Genomic DNA, 6,000 nt, shown 5'->3' with positions numbered 1-6,000 from the left:
TCTCTCTTTCTTTCTCTCTCTCGGAGGACCTGAGCCCTAGGACCATGCCCCAGGACTACCTGACATGATGACTCCTTGCTGTCCCCAGTCCACCTGGCCATGCTGCTGCTCCAGTTTCAACTGGCCTGGGCCCTAGGACCATGTCCCAGGACTACCTGACATGATGACTCCTTGCTGTCCCCAGTCCACCTGGCCATGCTGCTGCTCCAGTTTCAACTGTTCTGCCTTACTATTATTCAACCATGCTGGTCATTTATGAACATTTGAACATCTTGGCCACGTTCTGTTATAATCTCCACCCGGCACAGCCAGAAGAGGACTGGCCACCCCACATATGCTCTCTCTAATTCTCTCTTTCTTTCTCTCTCTCGGAGGACCTGAGCCCTAGGACCGTGCCCCAGGACTACCTGACATGATGACTCCTTGCTGTCCCCAGTCCACCTGACTGTGCTGCTGCTCCAGTTTCAACTGTTCTGCCTTATTATTATTCGACCATGCTGGTCATTTATGAACATTTGAACATCTTGGTCATGTTCTGTTATAATCTCTACCCGGCACAGCCAGAAGAGGACTGGCCACCCCACATAGCCTGGTTCCTCTCTAGGTTTCTTCCTAGGTTTTGGCCTTTCTAGGGAGTTTTTCCTAGCCACCGTGCTTTTACACCTGCATTGTTTGCTGTTTGGGGTTTTAGGCTGGGTTTCTGTACAGCACTTTGAGATATCAGCTGATGTACGAAGGGCTATATAAATAAATTTGATTTGATTTGATTTAAAGTAAAAAAATGGGGAAAAAGTCAAGTGGTCTGAATACTTTCGGAATGCACTGTACATCATCCTACTCGCTATCATATTTTCCGTCAATTTACACATGTTGGATGTCAGTGCGATAGGTATATAACTGCCCACCCTAGTGGGATCTTAACCTGGTTTTACGAACGGCAACACCACTGCAAGTTTCCACTTAGCAAGTATCACCCCAGTCCTCCACACCTTATTATACAACCCTAACACTGCTTCCAACACACTGTCCGGTGCATGCTTAAACATCACATAACACACACTACACTATCTTCTCCAGGAGCAGACTGCTCGTAGCTCTCCAACGCCCTTGTCATCTCAAACATAGAGAACTCTGCAACCATAGGTTCTCCTGACTCCCCCTTTCTCTGTAAAAACATCTCCACGCTCTTTTAACTTTTCCCTACGTCTCCTCTTACTCTCATCACACAGGTGCTCACATCAATGAACTGGTGCAAACACACCACCTAAGACATTTGCCTTTTCTTTACGTGATACAGCTGTGACGTTTCCTTCTACCAACACTAGAATTCCAGCAGTTTTACACTTCCCTATCATTTTTTGTAACATTTTCCAAAACACACCAATTTTGGTCCCTCTACCAGTAGTGGAGCAAAATACCTGCCATGCCTCCCTTTTCGCTGTCTTAATCGTTCTTCTCGCTATCACTCTCTTCCTTTGATACATTTACATTTACATTTAAGTCATTTAGCAGACGCTCTTATCCAGAGCGACTTATACTTCATGAGATTCTTTTCTGTCAAGCCATTCTTAAGTACCCGCAGTGCTATATCTCTTTCCCACACCACTTTCGAGCACTCATCTGTCCACCACAGCACCGCCTGCCATCATCCTCCCCCATACCCACTGGAACAGTCACATCTGCATCTGATGTTATTACAGACATTACTGCCTCAGCGCACTCGTCCACAGACCCTTCCCTTGATAACTTTTGTCCTGCTCGCTCGCACAGGTACTTGAACATCTTCCAGTTAGCTTTCCCAAAGCACCACCCCTATGTCTCTACTCTGCACACACACACATATTGACCTTTCGTCTAACCGTAAAATTATTCCAGAACCACCTATGTGAAGCTCGCCACAATAAAGATTAGCCACAATAGTGGAATTTGCAGTTCGCCTTAAATGTAAAAGCATTGAAATGGATACAAATAGTGGAATCATGCCATATTTGGAATAGATATGTATCTATTTATAAACCCTTCACAGTTTTGTTATGTGGGTGTCACTGAGTAGTCTGATACCTCATTCCATGGACCCAAGATCCATAGGTAAGGCTGTACATTGCAATTATGAATGTTCAATAGACAGTAGGTTGAATGGTGAGCTAATGAGGCTCATTTCACAGTTGTGTCAAAGTACTGGCAATAAGAGCTAATATTTTGTGTAAACTCTTCACAGTTTTGTTCTGGACTGATCGGATTTCATGGACCCACAGTTAAGGTTCTGCAATAAGAGCTACAATGCTTTTATTATGCCGAAGTCGATGCCTCTCCTTGTTTGGGCGGTGCACGGCGGTCGACGTCACCGGTCTTCTAGCCATCATTGATCTAGGTTTCATTTTCCATTGGTTTTGTCTGGTCTTCTAACACACCTGGTTCCAATCCCATTCATTAAGTGTTGTGTATTTAACCCTCTGTTTCCCCTCATGTCCTTGTCAGAGATTGTTTATTGTTATGTTCATGTTTTATGGATTGGTGTGCCGACGGGTTCTCGTACCCACATTTAAGTTATTATGGACTTTGGTTTTGGAGTTTGTTTTAAGTTATTAAAATACTCCAATTATACCAAGTTTAATTATCCTGCGCTTGACTTCCCTGCCACCTACATACACGATGTGACAAATATTTGCGCAAACTCTTCACAGTTGTGAACATTTCATGGACCGAAGATCGATAGTTAAGGCTGTACATGCCCCAATGCAATTCTGAAGTCTAATACACCCACAGTGCGATTTCAACTGATAAAAAAAAGTCTAATTAACAAATGATTGTCTTTTGATGAATTTAACATTTTACACTTGTTAAGCATCAACTAGTCCAAATATGGCATGATTCCACTATTTGCATGTGTTTGCCTCAGTTTCAATGCACACTTTTATTTTGAAGGTAAACTGCAAATTATACCATTGGCTGGCTTGACATAAGTGGTGCCAAAGCAGGCAAAAGCAGTCCAGCAATGCATCGTGACACTGATCAACCAATGGTGTGTTTGATACGACACACAGACATACCACCCGATGATTTACACCCCCCCCCCCATCCACCCACCCCCCATTATCATATTGGAGGAAGAAATACAGAAATAAATATTTACATTAATTAAAGTATGAATAATTATATAATACATAGATAAAAAATTAAATACATACAGATATGTAGAGAAAATTAATTTTATTCTGTATTTTTGTATTTCCTTGCTCATTTATTTAATGATGTGTTGAGTGTTAACCTAGAAAGAAGAGAGGGGGAGAAGATGGCAGAAACTGAGGTTTTGGTTGAAACCGCTAGTGAGTTGGGTGAAGCTAATAGTACATAAAGTGAGAATGGGTGGGGGTTACATTGGTGAAGAAAAGGGGAAACGATAAGTAAAACTGTGGTGGAAAATAGGAATCCACTAGACTCGTTTTTTGTCAGAGTGAGGGTTTTGGATCAATTCTACTTGGGAAATCCATTTAACATCTCGAGAAAAATCTAGAATGTGTTGGAGAAAAGAAACTGTGGAGTCGGAGTCACAAGAAGTGGTCTTATTTTTTTTATTTTTTTTGTCTGTGGAGCAGAAGAAACGTGCAAAGACTCAAAAAGATATTGGAGTGGAATGTTTCCTGTATGGATTTGCATATCAGGGCTCCTATCAAGGGGGTTATTTATGGGATGGCGCAAGAAATAAAGGCAGAGGATATAACTGAAGACATTGATTAAGGGGTTGGTGCACGTTTCTCATACAAAGTTAGGATTCATGAGATACTCCGTAAGAGCTTTGTACACAAGCCCCTCAGTGTCATAAATGTAAAAGATTTGGTCAGATTAAGTGAAATGCTACAACTGTGGAGGTGAACATGCGCCTAAATTCCTGGAGTGCCCTGTTAGAGTGAAGGAGTAGGTGGCCGCAAGCTTAAGGAGTGTCCAACGTGTATCCTATCTGGAGGCGGTGAGAAGATTGGAAGGAAAGTGTGTTGGGGAAGAACTGAGGGATAGTGAAATGCTACATGGTAAAAAGGAGGACTTTGTATTATTTATTGCTGGTCATAAACTGTACAACACAAGCTGAGAAGAAGTGCTAGAGAATTTGAATCATTGTGAATGCAGCTGAACGTTTTTTGGCTGTGATTTCACAGCCGAGGCCGTGCAAAAAATCCTGTCTGTGAATGTTCCGCCATTACAGGTGCCTGTGTAGGGATGTCTTTTGGAGTGGACTGTGATTTTTTTAGTTGACATGTTTAATTTAGTCTTTTGTATGATGTCATTTCTCCCCTTTCCCAAAATGTTTTTTTTCGTTTCTTATTCAATTCCCCATCCAGCTGGTGGCGGTAGTGCATCATTAACATAGGATGCCAACCGCCGTTAAACCCCATCGAAGAAGAAGATAACGTGATGATTTATTTATTTATAATTTCATTTAATTGTAATTTATGGCAGGTTTGGTCCCCCATATCAATAGGCAAACAATGTAATCCAGTTGACTATCTAAAATGTGGTTTTTCTTATGTGTTTCTTTATCATCAGGCAAAATGTATGTACGTAACGTTACACTGTTTCAGACCGGGCAGCATTCGTGGTAAAACAGATTCCTTTATCATTAACTTTACTTGTGGGAGGAGTAGGGTCCGTATCAGGGTTACAAAACGTGAAGATTTCATTGAAAAAACACTCTGATTCCTGCTTCTTAGTTGGAATACTTACATATTGTAACTTTTGGAGGAGTGATGTATCGGCGACAATTGCAGTCCATCGTAAGGAACATTATAAATGTGTCAGCATCAAGAGCCACCCTCGGAAAGGTAATTGAAGGCTAATGTTAGCTAACGAGTGTAGTTTAACATTAGCTGGCTAATGGCTTTAGCTTAATGTGAAGTCGCAACATTTATTGGTAGCCAAATTAAACAACTCTAGCGAGCAAGTCACGCGCACTGTGATTGGACAGTAAGAATATATAGTTGCCTTACTCTATTGAGTGTTCCAAAAACATAAGATAAACATGATCTAACGTTAGGCTTTATCAGCTAACATTGATTCCAACCCAGGTGAACTTAAACATGACCAGACTCACTAATTTATACCGCGTTCAGAAAACTGGGAACTAAAAGTACCCGTACCCGTTGACTTATTCCACATTTTGTGTTGCAGCCTGAATTCAAAATGGATTCAATATTTTAAAAATCTCACCCGTTTACACACAATACCCCATAATGACACAGTGAAAACATGTTTTGAATTTTTTTTGCAATTTTTGAAAATTAAATTACAGAAATATTCACGTAAGTATACATAAGTATTCAATACTTTGTAGAATCACATTTGGCAGGTATTACATATGTGAGTCTTTCTGGGTAAGTCTCTAAGCGCTTTCCACACCAGGATTGTGTACCACTTTTTAAAATTATTATTCAAGCTCTGTCAAATTGGTTGTTGATCATTGTTAGACAACCATTTTCAAGTAGATTTAAGTCAAAACTGTAACTCGGCCACTCTAGAACTTTCAATGTCATCTTGGTAAACAACTCCAGTGTATATTTGGCCTTGTGTTTTAGGTTCCTGCTGATAGGTGAATTCATCTTCCAGTGTCTGGTAGAAAGCAGACTGAACCAGGTTTTCCTATAGGATTTGGCCTATAGGAGTAAAAAAATGTATCCTGAAAAACTCCCCAGTCCTTATTGATTACAAGCATACCCATAACATAACGCAACCACAACTATGTTGAAAAATATGGAGAGTGGTACTCAGTAATTTGTTCTATTGGATGTGCCCCAAACATAACACTTTGTAATTCAGGACAAAAAGTTATTGCTTTGCCTCATTCTTTGCAGTACTACTTTTGTGCCTTGTTGCAAACAGGATGCATGCATTCCTTCTATTCACTCTGTTAATTAGGTTAGTATTGTGGAGTAACTAAAATGTTGTTGTTCCATCCTCAGTTGTTTTCTCCCATCACAGCCATTAAACTCTAACTGTTTTAAAGTCACC

Source organism: Oncorhynchus nerka, linkage group LG15 (assembly GCF_034236695.1).
Source record: "Oncorhynchus nerka isolate Pitt River linkage group LG15, Oner_Uvic_2.0, whole genome shotgun sequence".
NCBI classification, from domain to species: domain Eukaryota; kingdom Metazoa; phylum Chordata; class Actinopteri; order Salmoniformes; family Salmonidae; genus Oncorhynchus; species Oncorhynchus nerka.
The sequence above is the reverse complement of the archived record's forward strand: the minus strand, read 5'-3'. Positions refer to the sequence as shown.